Source organism: Triticum dicoccoides, chromosome 2A (assembly GCF_002162155.2).
Source record: "Triticum dicoccoides isolate Atlit2015 ecotype Zavitan chromosome 2A, WEW_v2.0, whole genome shotgun sequence".
NCBI classification, from domain to species: Eukaryota; Viridiplantae; Streptophyta; class Magnoliopsida; order Poales; family Poaceae; genus Triticum; species Triticum dicoccoides.
Window position 1 is genome coordinate 484,016,899 of NC_041382.1, and position 17,744 is coordinate 484,034,642.

Here is a 17,744-nt window from a genome sequence, read left to right on the forward strand (position 1 = left end):
GGTACCTCCCCGGTGAGCCCCCCTCCCTAGTGCGGCTGGTTCTTCCTTAACTCCGGCGAGCCCCCCCCCCTGAAAATCGACTGACCCAAAAGTCGATTCAGTCGACTGAAGTGTAGCTAAATCGGAGCAGCATCACAAGCAAGAGAAAGAGCAAGAGCAGCAGTGCGAGCAAGAGCAAGAGCAGACAAGGCATGGGACCGAGAGCAAGAGCAGAGCAGTAGCGCGAGCGAGAGCTAAAGCAGTAGTAGCTCCTACTGATGTGGACATCGCCGCTGCGGGAGCAACGCCGTGGAGGAAGTGGCCGGCGACGCCACCATGGATGGAGCCGTGCCCTTGTCGTCTCAGGACCGAGCACCGGCAACACTGTGAGATCGAATCAATAAGAAAATGCATCGATTAGTGTACAACCTCTTTGGTGGACGATTAGGCCGCAGCTTCATCCGAGGAAATGGTGATGATGATGCTCTTTCGGTGGTGGACGTGAAGACGATGGTGTGGGAATGGAGGTGGCATGAAAGACGAGGGGAACATCGGGGCAGCTCCTTGGAGGTGGAGGACGGGCTGGCTGAATCGGCGGGACAACCAGATCGACAACGGATCCTCATCCAGTATGGTGGATGAGGGACGTCGAGGTGTTGCTATGGACGACATCGTTGGGGAAGATGCTTGCTACCTCTTGAGCTTGCGTTGGTTTTCCCCGAAGAGGAAGGGATGATGCAGCAGAGTAGCGTAAGTATTTCCCTCAGTTTTTGAGAACCAAGGTATCAATCCAGTAGGAGGCCACGCGCAAGTCCCTCGTACCTACACAACACAAATAGCTCCTCGCAACCAACGTGATTAGGGGATGTCAATCCCTTCATGGTCACTTACGAGAGTGAGATCTGATAGATAATATTTTTGGTATTTTTTTGATATAGAGATGCAAAGTGAAAAGTAAAAGGCAAAGTAAAAAAGCAAAGCAAAGTAAAAGTGATGGAGACTGATATAATGAGAATAGACCCGGGGGCCATAGGTTTCATTAGTGGCTTCTCTCAAGAGCATAAGTTTTCTACGGTGGGTGAACAAATTACTATTGAGCAATTGACAGAATTGAGCATAGTTATGAGAATATCTAGGCATGATCATGTATATAGGAATCACGTCCGTGACAAGTAGATCGAAACGATTCTGCATCTACTTCTATTACTCCACTCATCGACCGCTATCCAGCATGCATCTAGAGTATTAAGTTAAAAACACAGTAACCCTTTAAGCAAGATGACATGATGTAGAGAGATAAATTCATGCAATATGAAATAAACCCCATCTTGTTATCCTCGATGGCAACGATACAATACGTGTCTTGCTGCCCCTTCTGTCACTGGGAAAGAACACCGCAAGATCGAACCCAAAGCTAAGCACTTCTCCCATGGCAAGAACTACCAATCTAGTTGGCCAAACCAAACGGATAATTCGAAGAGACTTGAAAAGATAACCAATCGTACATAAAAGAATTCAGAGAAGATTCAAATATTGTTCATAGATAGACTTGATCACAAACCCACAATTCATCGGTCTCAACAAACACACCGCAAAAGAAGAAGATTACATCGAATAGATCTCCACAAGAGAGGGGGAGAACATTGTATTGAGATACAAAAAGAGAGAAGAAGCCATCTAGCTAATAACTATGGACCCGAAGGTCTGAGGTAAACTACTCACACTTCATCGGAGAGGCTATGGTGATGTAGAAGCCCTCCGTGATGACGGCCCTCTCCGGCGGAGCTCCGGAACAGGCCCCAAGATGGGATCTCATGGATACAGAAAGTTGCGGCAGTGGAATTAGGTTTTTGGCTCCTGTTCTGATCGTGTGGGGGTACATGGGTATATATAGGAGGAAGGAGTACGTCGGTGGAGCACCGAGGGGCCCACGAGGCAGGGGGGCGCGCCCTGTAGGGGGGGGCGCCCCCTACCCTCATGACCGCCTCCGGTACTTCTTGGAGTAGGGTCCAAGTCTCCTGGGTCTTATTCGAGAAGAAAATCACGTTCCAAAAAGGATTTTTCTGTTTGGACTGCGTTTGATATTCCGTTTCTTCGAAACACTGAAATAGGCAAAAAACAGCAATTCTGGGCTGGGCCTCCGGTTAATAGGTTAGTCCCAAAAATAATATAAAAGTGGAAAATAAAGGCCAATATAGTCCAAAACAGTAGATAATATAGCATGGAGCAATCAAAAATTATAGATACATTGGAGACGTATCAGGCATCCCCAAGCTTAATTCCTGCTCGTCCTCGAGTAGGTAAATGATAAAAAGAGAATTTTTGATGTGGAGTGCTACTTGGCATAATTTCAATGCAAAATTTCTTAATTGTGGTATGGATATTCAGATTAGAAAGATTCAAGACAAAAGTTCATATTGACATGAAGAATAATAACACTTCAAGCATACTAATAAAGTAATTATGTCTTCTTAAAATAACATGGCCACTCATAAGGAAGACAATCAATAAATAAATTATGCTCCGACTTCATCACATAACGGTTCACCATACGTGCATGCTACGGGAATCACAAACTTTAACACAAGTATTATTTAAATTCACAACTACTAAACTAGCATAGCTCTAATATTATCACCTCCATATCTCAAAACAATTATCATGCTTCAATCTTCTCTTAGTATTCAATGCACTCAAAAGAAAATTTCACATATCTTGAACACCAAGCATATTTATATTAAGCAAATTACCATGCTATTAAGACTCCCAAAATAATTTAAGTGAAGCATGAGAGATCAATAGTTTCTTTAAAACAAACCACAACCATGCTCTAAAAGATCTAAGTGAAGCACATAGAGCAAAATTTCAACGCTCAAAAGATATAAGTGAAGCACATAGAGCAAAACTACATAGCTCAAAAGATATAAGTGAAGCACATAGAGTATTCTATCAAATTTTAATTCATAGATGACTCTATCAAAAGGTGTGTACATGAAGGATGATTGTGGCACACTAACAAACAAAGACACAATTAATACAAGATGCTCCAAGCAAAACACATATCATGTTGGTGAATAAAAATATAGCTCCAAGTAAATTACCGATGGAAGTGGACGAAAGAGGGGATGCCTTCTGGGGCATCCCCAAGCTTTGACTTTTTGGTGTCCTTGGATTATCTTGGGGTGCCATGGGCATCCCCAAGCTTAGGCTCTTGCCACTCCTTGTTCCATAATCCATCAAAAGAACTCACCCAAAACTTGAAAACTTCACAACACAAAACTCAATAGAAATCTCGTGAGCTCCGTTAGAGAAAGAAAACAAAAGACCACTTCAAGGTACTGTAATGAACTCATTATTTATTTATTTTGGTGTTAAACCTACTGTATTCCAACTTCTCTATGGATTATAAACTATTTACTAACCATAGATTCATCAAAATAAGCAAACAACACATGAAAAACAGAATATGTCAAAAACAGAACAGTCTGTAGTAATCTGTAGCTAGCGCAAGATCTGGAACCCGAAAATTATAAAATAAATTTTTGGACGTGAGGAATTTATATATTAATCATCTTCAAAAAGAATTAACTAAATAGCACTCTTCAAATAAAAATGACAGCAGTTCTCGTGAGCGCTAAATTTCTGTTTTTTACAGCAAGTTCAACAAGACTTTCCCCAAGTCTTCCCAACGGTTCTACTTGGCACAAACACTAATTAAACACAAAAAATACAACCAAAACAGAGGATAGATAATTTATTTATTAAATAACAGCAAGGATAAATATTGGGTTTACTCCCAACAAGTGCTTTTCTTTAAAGCCTTATAGCTAGGCATAATATTTCAATGATGCTCACATGAAAGACAAGAATTGAAGCACAAAGAGAGCATCATAAAACATGTGACAAACACATCTAAGTCTAACATACTTCCTATGCATAGGCATCTTATAAGCAAACAAATTAGCAAGGCAAGCAAAAACTAGCATATGCAAGGAAACGGAAAGAAACAATAGCAATCTCAACATAAATAGAGGTAATTTAGTAACATGAAAAATTTCTACCACCATATTTTCCTCTCTCATAATAATTACATGTAGGATCATAAGCAAATTCAACAAAATAGCTATCACATAAAATATTTTCAACATGATCCACATGCATGCAAAGTTTACACTCTTCCAAAATAGTGGGATTAACATTAACTAAAGTCATGACTTCTCCAAACCCACTTTTATCAAGATTTTCATAAGATTGAACATTCTCCAAATATATGGGATCTAAAGTTGACACTCTTCCAAACCCACTTTCAATAATATTGCAAACAATATTATCAATCTCATATTCATCATGGGGCTTAAATAATTTTTCAAGATCATAAGAAGACTCACCCCAATCATGATCATTGCAACAAGTAGTAGACATAGCAAAACTAGCATCCCCAAGCTTAGGGTTTTGCATCTTATTAGCACAATTGACATCAAAAGAATATATAATAGAATCATTGCAATCATGCTTTTTATTCAAAGATCTATCATGAATCACTTTACGGATTTCAGGCAAAACCTTATAAAGATAATCTAGTGCATCCAAATCACTAGGAATTGGTTCATCATAATTGGATCTCTTAAAAAGATTGGCAAGTGGATGAGGATCCATAGATCTTAGGTTCTCTGTTTAGTAATAAATAAACAACTATTCTAACCATACGAGCAGACACGAAACGGGCAAAAAGAGGCAAATAGAGAAAGAGAGGGAGGATAGAGAGAGAGCGAATACAACGACAAGGGTGAAGTGGGGGAGAGGAAAACGAGAGGCAAATGGCAACTAATGTAATGCGGGAGATAGGGATTGTGATGGGTACTTGGTATGTTGACTTTTTGCGTAGACTCCCCGGCAACGGCGCCAGAAATCCTTCTTGCTACATCTTGAGCTTGCGTTGGTTTTCCCCGAAGAGGAAGGGATGATGCAGCAGAGTAGCGTAAGTATTTCCCTCAGTTTTTGAGAACCAAGGTATCAATCCAGTAGGAGGCCACGCGCAAGTCCCTCGTACCTACACAACACAAAGAGCTCCTCGCAACCAACGCGATTAGGGGTTGTCAATCCCTTCACGGTCACTTACGAGAGTGAGATCTGATAGATAATATTTTTGGTATTTTTTTGATATAGAGATGCAAAGTGAAAAGTAAAAGGCAAAGTAAAAAAGCAAAGCAAAGTAAAAGTGATGGAGATTGATATAATGAGAATAGACCCGGGGGCCATAGGTTTCACTAGTGGCTTCTCTCAAGAGCATAAGTTTTCTATGGTGGGTGAACAAATTACTGTTGAGCAATTGACAGAATTGAGCATAGTTATGAGAATATCTAGGTGTCGGTGTCAAAACTGGCGGATCTCGGGTAGGGGGTCCCGAACTGTGCGTCTAGGCCGGATGGTAACAGGAGACAAGGGACACGAAGTTTTACCCAGGTTCGGGCCCTCTCGATGGAGGTAAAACCCTACGTCCTGCTTGATTAATATTGATGATATGAGTAGTACAAGAGTTGATCTACCACGAGATCGAGGAGGTTAAACCCTAGAAGCTAGCCTATGGTATGATTGTTGATGTGTATGTTGTCCCACGGACTAAAACCCTCCGGTTTATATAGACACTGGGTAGGGTTAGGGTTACATAGAGTCGGTTACAATGGTAGGAGATCTGCATATTCGTATCGCCAAGCTTGCCTTCCACGCCAAGGAAAGTCCCTCCCGGACATGGGACGAAGTCTTCAATCTTGTATCTTCATAGTCCAGGAGTCCGGCTGAAGGTATAGTCCGGCCATCCGAACACCACCTAATCTAGGACTCCCTCAGTAGCCCCTAAACCAGGCTTCAATGACGACGAGTCCGGCATGCAGATTGTCTTCGGCATTGCAAGGCGGGTTCCTCCTCCAAGTACTTCATAGAAGATTTTGAACACAAGGACAGTGTTCGGCTCTGCAAAATAAGTTTCCACATATTGCCATAGAGAGAATAATATTTACACAAATCTAATCTGCTGACGTATTTCGTAGTGTGACATCACACCACGGCCAAGCTTTTATTCGAACCGTTTTACTGTCCATCTCAGCGCCTCATGCGAGGCGGTTTCCTTGGCACGTCTTGTTAAAGCAGAGATCGTGTCCCCTTATTCCGGGATTCTCATCAATATGGGCGTGGGTAACCCAACCCCGCCATTGATTACGGCGCTTAGAGATAAGCAAGTTTTACCAGGCTGGTGGGGACATGTAGTTGCATCCGCCCATATAAGGGGATAAGGATCCACCTTTTCACCTACGCCTTCTTCCTCCTTATCCTATCCATTCTTGCGCACTCGAGCTCTAGCGCCCAAGCCCGCACTCCCCACCTCAACCTTCTCTAGCCATGTCCGGAGTGGGAGGCAAGTGGATGGTCTCCTCCGTCACGGAGGGACATATCAAAAAGCTGAGGAAGGCCGGATACCTGTCTAACGACATCGCGTACCGGCTCCCCGAAAAGGGGTAGCTCATCCCCACCCCTAGGCCCCATGAGAGGGTGGTGTTCCTCCCCCATTTCCTCCGCGGACTGGGCTTCCCTCTTCACCTATTTTTCCGGGGGCTCATGTTCTACTACGGCCTGGATTTCCACGATCTGGCCCCGAACTTCGTCCTCAACATCTCGGCGTTTATCATTGTGTGCGAGGCCTTCCTCCGCATCCGCCCCCATTTCGGCCTATGGCTCAAGACTTTCAACGTCAAGCCGAAGGTGGTGCCCGGTAACCAAGCGGAGTGCGGAGGCGCCATGGTGGGCAAGATGGTCAATGTCCTCTGGCTCGAGGGCTCCTTTGTGGAGACCCTGAAGGGGTGGCAATCGGGGTGGTTTTACATCACCGAGCCATGCGACGCCGAATGGGTCGCACCCCCTGAGTTCCGGTCCGGACCCCCAACGCGGCTCACGTCCTGGAAAGAGACGGGCCTGTCGTGGGGTAAAAAAGGAGAGCTGACTGGACTCCAAACATGCATCCAAACCCTGGCGGACAAGAAGCTCAAGGTTGTCAACGTCGTTCTGGTTATGCTCATCCGCCTGATCCTCCCGTGTCAACAACGGGATTTCAACCTATGGGAGTTCGACCCGGCGCGGCACCAAACCCTAAGCAGGCTCTTCGTCACGACATACAAATATGCCTGCATGTGCTTTTCAGGGGCGCCGAGGCTCCCGCATCTGCTACCAAGGATCGCGGATTCCGTGCGCAGCGCCATTCTCTCACGGTAAGTTGTTCTTTCCTTTTACAGGGTATCAGTTTTTCATAGTTTGACTCCATGCGGGATCTAAACTCCCTTACCTTTGACAGGATTGGCAGGTGACATCCGGACAGATCAACTATACGGCTCCTTTGCCCAAAGGCCCAATGGATGCTTGCTTGGTGAAGCTGCAGGTTCCAGCACCCTATGTGGTGCCGGAGAAGAAGGTTAAGAAGAAGGCCACGGGGACTCGAAAGAGTGCCCGACGCCCGGAGGTGTCAGATTCATCATCCGACGAATCCAAGACGCACTCCTCCCACGAAGACGAGGAGGAGGAAGAAGAGACCCCTCCCCCTCCAGCGGGGGAAGGGAAGAAGAGGAAGGCCGTTCCAACTGGGGAGGCCGAAGGGTCCAAGAAGAGGAAAACCCTTCCTCCGGACTGCTCCAGCAACGCCGACGGCGGCAGAGAGGAGTGGGCGCCTAGGGCCAAGCCCCTGGCCAAATCGTAAGTATCCGGATACCAGAGTAATTCGTAATATTCGTTTATTGTACAGCTTTTCCCTCATGTCGAATATGTTTATGCAGCCCACCCAAAGACCAGCTCGACGCGTCGTTGAGCGGCTCACTGGACTCGTCGGATGTGAACTCGCTTCCGACGGCTTCCTCCCCCCGCCCTACGGACGACACCGAAGTGTTGTCCCAACAGGCTCCAAGCCGGGAGGAGGTGGTCCTGGAGGCGCCGCAAGGCGACCTCCCGGACTCTAGGAGCAAAGGGGATGAAACCCCCCAGGGCTCCAAGTCCGGCTCTAGGCCGGACACCGCTCCGGAACCTTCAGAGGTTCCAGAGTCCGGGCGGGGACCTCCTTCCAAGAGGAGTAAGTCCGACGTGCCGGTGGCCCCCGTCCAACCGGAGGTGCCGGACAATATGTTGGAGGCGCTCCAAGGCGCCTCCATCGACGAGGAGCACCGTGCTATTATGAGTGCGGTGGTCCAGAAGGTTCAGTCCGTCAAGAGCTGACTGACTAAAGCTTGTACTAGCCTTTTGACAGGCTTTGAGGTAAGTAAAGAATGTGTAAATAGTAGTACCGCATAGACAGTAGCCCCTGATGCTCTGTTTGGCGTTCGGGAAGAAAAGCCGAATAGAGGATCAAATAGAATTCGCAGGAGTCTAACAAATGAGTCAATATGCATATGCAGGCTTCCATGCTTGCGTCCGCCGCACTGACTGCGGAAGTGGACACGCTAAAGCAGAACCTCGAGCGGTCCGAGCAAGAGCTCAAGCGTGCCAAGAAGCAGCTCGAGGATAATGAAGGTAAGAAATACCTTGTTTTTAAATATATATAAAAAGATGCAATTGCAAAGAATGACAGGATTATCGTGGCTATTTCAGGGGCCATGTCTGAAGTGGTGACCCTTAAGCAAGCGCTGGTCGAGGCCGAGAAGAGTGCTACCTCGGAGCGCACCGAGCGGGAGAAGTATGAGGCCGAGGTTGGCAAGGTGCGGCAAGAGCTCCAGGCTCTCATGGAAAAACATGAGAGTTTGGAGCTTGACTCTAAGACGCAAGCGTCCGAGCTTGCAGTGGCTATTGAAAATGCCAAATCTGCCAAGGCCGAATCCCAGAAGACCCTCCAGGAGTTGGATGAGGTGAAGAAGATAGCGGCGGGTAAGGCATTCTTTATGCAAAGCAAACACATAAACGTGAGTTACTTGTTACTTACCCGAATCTGGAGCTCTCCAGGAGCGTTCGCAGATCTTCCCCGGAGTGTGTCCGATGCTGCCGCATTCTATCGAGCCGAGGAGGGCAGCTCGACAGAGAAGGTGTTCTGGTCTCAGTACGCTGAGGCCGGACACCCCGTGCCCCTGAGCGGCCAGCTGAAGCAACTGGTCAAACTCCACAAGGCGGCCGAACAGGCCATGAAGGGCCTCATTGTTCGGCTGTGTCCTGGAGGGGCTCTGCCTGGGAGCTATTTCAGGCTGGTGCGGCGGCTGGTGGAGACCTGTCCAAGGCTCACAGTCATCAAGCGCTCCGCCTGCATTGAGGGTGCCCGTAGGGCCCTTTCCCATGCTAAGGTGCACTGGGGCAAGCTGGATGCTGAGAAGCTTGTGAAGGACGGGCCACCGCCGGGGAAAGAGCATCGCAAGCCCGAGAATTACTATAAGGATGTTCTGAAGGGTGCCCGTCTTGTGGCGGATGAATGTTCTAGGGATGTAATTTTTGAGTGAAACTTGCTCGTTCTGTCCTGTGCGCTGAAAACTTGTATATATGCGCTAAGCAATGCTGTTGGAATTTAAAATAATACCTTATGTGCGGCTGTTTATCAATTCTGAGAGATGGTGAGTCGTCGGCTTCTGCCCCCGTGCCACTAGTGCTGGGGAGTTCGGGGATAAACCTGAGTGCTCTTTTTCCCATGTTTGGGTCCTTCGAGGGAGGCGCTTAGCCCAATGAACAAGGCAATCGGACTATAATGCGTGAACACTCTTACTTAGCCATAGAATTCTATAATTTTAAATTTCGGTGAAGCCCCTGGTATTCGGAAGACCGAGTTCGGGGCGCTATCCACGCCTTGGCCGGACAAAGCCGACTCCTCGCCCTAAGCGGCATAAGTCTTTAGGGACTCGAAAATACCTCTCGAACAGCGACCAGCTCTCGCTTCATCATGACAGTCAGTTTTAGTTTTCTCCACTGAGGTGCTCGATCTAGCTCAACTGGGGCACAATCGCAGTGGTTCTCCTAGTGCTACCTTAGCCGATATAGCGGAACGTAAGGCACCAAAACATAGGAGCTGAGCAAACCCAACTATTGACCCAAGACATGATTCCGAGCCAATGCATATAGTGCTATAAGTTCGGGGTGCCGCACTTGTTAAAGTGTTCGGACTTCTCACACCATATTAAGGGGTATTAAAGCCCCTGGCGTATTTTGGCCGTACCAATGTGTATGGGTGCAACATGTCGTTAATGAACATATATAAAGAAAAAAGGTAATGCAAAAATAGACGAAAGCTATGCATTGTTTATTAAAAAGGGGCTGCGATCAAAGCAGAACGATACAAATAATGAGATAAGTGGAAGGTTGGACTAGTTAACATGTCCATTCCAGGGGCAAGCTGCGGAATAATATGCAGAACAGGTATACTGCTCGTGATAGAGACCACCTGGGAGTTCCGTACTGCGGCGTGGCTTGTTTGCTTCCCTGGTTCTTGCATCGTTTGTGCGGCAATTGAGCTGCCGAACAGGCCTTCCGAAGGATGGAGTCCTGAAAGTAAGAGAAAATTAAAAAATCGGCAGCCCCTGGTACGGTTTAAGCCGTGTTTTGGGCGTGCCGTGATGGTGCCCCTCCCCCTGTGCCCATGGTATCTCTAGAGCGTAGTTATGTAAGCGAAGTACTGGCGTCGCCTTTTTGCGAGGGTTGGGGTTGGTGCCGCATTGCTACGCCTGCTCGGATCATGCCAGGCGGTCTTGTTGTAGGTTACTCCGGGCGCGCTTGACGGTGTCCGGTCGTTTAGTGGCCGGACTGGAGAACTACTTGGAGAGGCTGTTTTGTACTTCCGCTGCAAGGGCAGCCGTGTGCTCCTCCATTCGGAGGGAGTGTTCGGTGTTTCCATTGACCGTAATTACTCCTCGAGTCCCTAGCATCTTGAGCTTAAGGTATGCGTAGTGCGGTACCGCATTGAACTTAGCGAATGTGGTTCGCCCGAGCAGTGCATGATAACCACTGCGAAACATGACTATGTCGAAGATTAACTCCTCGCTTCGGTAATTATCCGGAGATCCGAAGACCACTTCAAGTGTGACAGAGCCTGTACAGTTGGCCTCTACACCTGGTATTACGCCTTTAAAGGTCATTTTGGTGGGCTTAATCCTCGAGGGATCTATGCCCATTTTCCACACTGTATCCTGGTAAAGCAGGTTCAGGCTACTGCCGCTGCCCATAAGGACTCTAGTGAGATGAAATCCGTCAATAATTGGGTCTAGAACCAATGCGGCGAATCTGCCATGACGGATGCTAGTGGGATGGTCCCTTCGATCAAAGGTGATCGGGCAGGAGGACCATGGGTTGAACTTTGGGGCGACTGGCTCTACCGCCTATACGTCCCTTAACGCACGCTTCCGCTCCCTTTTGGGGACATGGGTTGCGTATATCATGTTCACTGTCCGCACTTGTGGGGGAAAACCCTTCTATCCATTGTTGTTCGGCGGCCGGGGCTCCTCGTCATCATCGCTATGCAGCCCCTTGTCTTCATTTTTGGCGTTTAGCTTGCCTGCCTGCTTGAACACCCAACAATCCCTGTTGGTGTGATTGGCTGGCTTTTCGAGGGTGCCATGTATCTGGCACGAGTGGTCGAGTATTCGGTCCAAACTGGACGGGCCCCTAGGATTCCTTTTGAATGGCTTTTTCCGTTGACCGGATTTAGAGCCTCTGAATCTGGCATTAACTGCTGTATCCTCAGCATTATCGCCGTTAATGCGGCGCTTCTGCTTGTTGCGACACGACCTGCCACTACTGTCCCTGGTGTCCGAATTACCAGGGTTCTTGGTCATATTGTTGCTACGAGCAAGCCAGCTGTCTTCTCCGGCGCAAAAGCAGGTCATGAGTGTCGTGAGTGCTGCCATAGATTTCGGCTTTTCCTGTCCAAGGTGCCGGGCCAGCCACTCGTCATGAATATTGTGTTTGAAGGTTGCTAGGGCCTCAGCGTCCGGACAATCGACTATTTGATTTTCCTTTGTTAGGAACCGTGTCCAGAATTGCCTGGCTGATTCCTCTGGCTGCTGAATTACGTGACTTAGGTCATCGGCGTCTAGGGGTCACACATAAGTGCCCTGGAAATTGTCGAGGAATGCGGCTTCCAGGTCCTCCCAACAACTGATTGATCCTGTTGGCAAGCTGTTAAGCCTATGCCGAGCTGGTCCTTTAAGCTTGAGTGGGAGGTATTTGATGGCGTGGAAATCATCGCCGCAGGCCATGTGGATATGAAGGAGATAATCCTCGATCCATACCAGAGGATGTGTTGTGCCATCATATGATTCGATGTTTACGGGTTTGAAACCCTCGGGGATTTGATGACCCATTATTTCGTCTGTAAAGCAGAGTGGGTGTGCGGCGCCTCTGTACTGGGCTATATCATGACGTAGCTCCAATGAGCCTTGTCTACTGTGTTCGGCTCCGCCGAATTTGTGGCCGGCGTGACGGTTACCGTCTCGAGCCGTGGGGTGCCCACGCGATCTGTAGATCGATCTTATTTTCCTTGCCTTGTCCTCCAACATGTCTCGTAAGTCCGGCGCATATTCCCGTGCCTTGGTACGGGGTGCGGCTTGAGTGGAGGGCCGAGAGGCCTCTCTGTCGCGACCACGAGGTGGCCGGTCAGTCGCATCAAGTGCTTCCTCCTCTAATCGAGGTAGCAACCTGCGCTTTGGGTAGCTCTTGGAGGGGCGTTCGAGTTTATGCTCTTCGGCCGCAAGGACTTCAGTCCATCTGTCGACTAGCAAATCTTGATCAGCTCTAAGTTGTTGCTGTTTTTTCTTGAGGCTTCTTGCCGTGGCCATAAGCCTGCGTTGAAAACGCTTTTGCTCGACGGGATCCTCTGGCACGACGAATTCGTCGTCGTCGAGTCTTGCCTCGTCTTCGGAGGGAGGCATATAATTATCATCCTCGACCTCTCTGTCTGCTGCTCTCTCATGAGGGCTGGTTTCTCCATCCTCCTGTGCTAAATCTTGCCGGCGGGGGTTTTCTTCGGCGCTTTCCGGAGTATTATTATCTCCCGTACTAGAATCACCGTGTTTGTTTTGGTGGGATTTTGAGCGGCGCTGCTGATGCCGGCGCTTAGGCTGTTTCTTGGAGGGGTCAGCCTCCGCTGTTCCATCGCCATCTCCCTCTTTTGGGGTGTCCACCATGTATATGTCATATGACGAGGTGGCTTTCCAGGGCCTAGTAGGCGCTGGTTCTTCATCATCTCCTTCATCAGCGTCCATACCGTCGATATCTTCGGTGTCAAAGTCGAGCATGTCGGTTAAGTCGTCGACAGTGGCTACAAAGTGGGTGGTGGGTGGGATTTGAATTTCTTCATCATCCATACCCCAACCTTGCTGACCGTAGTCCGGCCAGGGCTCTCCTGATAAAGAGAGAGACTTCAGTGTCTTCAGGATATCACCGAAAGGCGAGTGCTGAAAGATGTCCGCGGCAGTGAACTCCATGATCGGCGCCCAATCGGATTCGATCGGCAGGGGCGCGGAGGGTTCAGAGTTCGTAGAGGAGTCCGGCTCCTTGGAGTCACGAGTCTCGCAGAGTACGGGGCTGGTGCTTGGCTCAATCGCCGTTGGGGTTGCAGCCCCCGAGGTGGCGTCCAACTGCCCATCCTCGATCGGCGCAGTTGGCTCGGGATTAAGGGTCGGAGCTGATGTGGGTGCGGCCTCCAGGGCACTGTTCGGTGGCAGAGCTAGATCATGCTCGTCGTGACAGTGCGGCGCGCTCGGCAGTGGCTCGAACCCGTCGAAGATCAAGTCCCCGCGGATGTCAACCGTGTAGTTTAAACTTCCAAATCTGACCTGACGGCCAGGGGCGTAGCTTTCGATCTACTCCAAACGGCCAAGCGAATTGCCCCGCAGTGCGAAGCCGCCGAAGACGAAGATCTGTCCGGGGAGGAAGGTCTCACCCTGGACTGCATCGCTATCGATGATCGTAGGAGCCATCGAGCCTAACAGCGATGACACAGAGGAACCCTCAATGAAAGCACCAATGTCAGTGTCAAAACCGCCGGATCTCGGGTAGGGGGTCCCGAACTGTGCGTCTAGGCCGGATGGTAACAGGAGACAAGGGACACGAAGTTTTACCCAGGTTCGGGCCCTCTCGATGGAGGTAAAACCCTATGTCATGCTTGATTAATATTGATGATATGGGTAGTACAAGAGTTGATCTACCACGAGATCGAGGAGGCTAAACCCTATAAGCTAGCCTATGGTATGATTGTTGATGTGTATGTTGTCCTACGGACTAAAACCCTCCGGTTTATATAGACACCGGGTAGGGTTAGGGTTACATAGAGTCGGTTACAATGGTAGGAGATCTGCATATCCGTATCGCCAAGCTTGCCTTCCACGCCAAGGAAAGTCCCTCCCAGACACGGGACGAAGTCTTCAATCTTGTATCTTCATAGTCCAGGAGTCCGGCTCAAGGTATAGTCCGGCCATCCGAACACCCCCTAATCCAGGACTCCCTCACTAGGCATGATCATGTATATAGGAATCACGTCCGTGACAAGTAGATCGAAACGATTCTGCATCTACTTCTATTACTCCACTCATCGACCGCTATCCAGCATGCATCTAGAATATTAGTTTAAAAATAGAGTAACACTTTAAGCAAGATGACATGATGTAGAGAGATAAATTCATGCAATATGAAATAAACCCCATCTTGTTATCCTCGATGGCAACGATACAATACGTGTCTTGCTGCCCCTTCTATCACTGGGAAAGAACACCGCAAGATCGAACCCAAAGCTAAGCACTTCTCCCATGGCAAGAACTACCAATCTAGTTGGCCAAACCAAACGGATAATTCAAAGAGACTTGCAAAGATAACCAATCATACATAAAAGAATTCAGAGAAGATTCAAATATTGTTCATAGATAGACTTGATCATAAACCCACAATTCATCGGTCTCAACAAACACACCACAAAAGAAGAAGATTGCATCGAATAGATCTTCACAAGAGAGGGGGAGAACATTTTATTGAGATCCAAAAAGAGAGAAGAAGCCATCTAGCTAATAACTATGGACCCGAAGGTCTGAGGTAAACTACTCACACTTCATCAGAGAGGCTATGGTGATGTAGAAGCCCTCCGTGACGGCCCTCTCCGGCGGAGCTCCGGAACAGGCCCCAAGATGGGATCTCGTGGATACAGAAAGTTGCGGCGGTGGAATTAGGTTTTTGGCTCCTGTTCTGATCGTTTGGGGTATGTGGGTATATATAGGAGGAAGGAGTACGTCGGTGGAGCACGAGGGGCCCAAGATGCAGGGGGCGCGCCCTATAGGGGGGGGTGCTCCCTACCCTCGTGACCGCCGCTGGTACTTCTTGGAGTAGGGTCCAAGTCTCCTGGGTGTTATCCGAGAAGAAAATCACGTTCCAAAAAGGATTTTTCTGTTTGGACTTTGTTTGATATTCCGTTTCTTCGAAACACTGAAATAGGCAAAAAACAGCAATTCTGGGCTGGGCCTCCGGTTAATAGGTTAGTCCCAAAAATAATATAAAAGTGGAAAATAAAGCCCAATATAGTCCAAAACAGTAGATAATATATCATGGAGCAATCAAAAATTATAGATACGTTGGAGACGTATCACTGCTCTAGCTAGGTGCCGGACGGAGGAGGGTGTGGGGCTTCACGGGTTTTCCCGGCCTCGGTGTACGAATGGGTGGACGGATGGGATGGGAGTGGGGAACCATGGCTTAGGGACGCGCTTGTCCGAAATGTGGGGTAAGTTACGAAAGTACCCCCACTGATTTGAGGCGGTTCTTTCGGTTCAGGGGTATCATGGGCTTTTCGCGTGTCGGGATTTCACAGGAGGTGGGAGTTTTCGCGCGTGTTGTAATTTTGGAATAGCAAGGCACAGGTTGAGATGGAGGGTGTTGTCGGAGCACAATGAGACAAAGATATATCTTAAATATTTCGGGCTAACAAGGCGCAGGTTGAAATTTCCGGACAAGCCTAACGTGTACTGTACCAAATCAATTCGCACTACAAATGTCATATAAAACTTTGAATTCATGTTATGTTCAATTAAAATATTTCGCTACGTGTATAATGCATGCAACCTACTACTCAAATGAACATTTTAGTGCATTCCAAACGTATATACTACCGCTTTAATATGAACTAAATTTGAATTCGTTTCTCTATTTGAATAAGATCTACAATAATGATTGTTGTGAAGTCAAAGCATTCGAATTCATTTATTTGTTTTAATAAGATCTACAATCATCATTATTGTCAAGTTAAACCATCGTTTGTTTATTATCTTCATAGCACACCACATGATTAGTCTCGAGTTACATATGAACTATGTGTACTATATGAACTCGAACTCGATTTTTTGAATCCACTTTATGTTGATTTCAAATCATAGTACATTTCAAGCTCTAGCTAGTTCTTCATAATCTAAACCATGTCTCATATGTATAATGTGTTTATCACATTATGTATGGTGCCCGACCCCCTACGCCTACAAGTATTTAGATGCGAGTTGCAAACACCACACATTACCACAAATTCAAATAAAAGGTGAGAATGTTCGATATATAGTATTGTTTAGATTGTTCGATATTTAGTTGTAAGCTGCAAATGCCACACATTATAACAAATTCAAATAAAATGTGAGATTGTTCGATGTATAGTATGGTTTAGATTGTTCGACATTTAGCTGTGAGTTGCAAATGCCATGCATTATCACATTATGGTATAACATGTGCAGAACCACAACACACGTATCACCGCTATATTCATGCATGCATATGTTTAAAACACTATGATCTCCTATTCAAATATATGAATCCACTTTCATATCAAATTATGATCTTTGTTAGTCTCTTACACCCACACAATCCTCTAACCTTTGTATCTACCACTAACTTTCTCTCGTGCATGCACATGCCCTCCCCCTCCCTCAGCATTCTATCCATCGCGCACATTCTTTTTTTTCCTTTAGGTTGTTCTCCCATAGTCTCCACAACTCCTTTCCGACACACACCGATCGATAAACCTCTCCAGCGATGTCTGCCTACAACATACACACGCACCTTCAATCTCCTCCTTTATGTGTCCTTGCCTCGTGTCTCTCATACGGTCGCACACACGTGTAAACTCTTGCCCCTCTTTTCATCGATCTCACAACCGCACACTCCTCCCCCTATCTAGCTAGTAGCTGGGCCTCTCACACCACCTCCTAGATCCATTCTCTCTATCTATCTGTCTTGCCGGGCCTTATTTTCCTCCAACAAATGGACGTACACCGACTGATCTCCCGCTATACATATAGTTAGCTAGGTCCTTATAACTAGTTTTCCCCCACGCGTCGATCGATCTACCTCATTAGTTATGTCTCTCCCTTCCTCCGACAAACAACAATAGATCTATCGATCTAGTTAGGTTTGCTTACCAAACACATGGTTCCCCTTCATAATCCATGGATGTGTCCCGACAGATCTATCACGCACAGGCACACACAGAAACACATCCCCACTCTTATTGATAATATTGAAGTTCCACCCTCAGTTTGTCTAGTAGGCCTCTCCCACCATCTTCGAGAAGCAACTCCATCACCCATCTAGCACTCTACCCCTCTCCCTCCCTCTCTGTCTCCTCTCTATCTCTCTCTGTCCCATCCTATTTCCCATCCATCAGTTATGTATGGATGTCGACCGATCTCCCTCAAGACATAGCTGGGTCTCTCCTTCTCAACACATATACGAGTCGTTCTACCTCTATAGTTTGGCTTCTACCTACCCCTCCCCCCACCCCTCCCACACACACACCAATA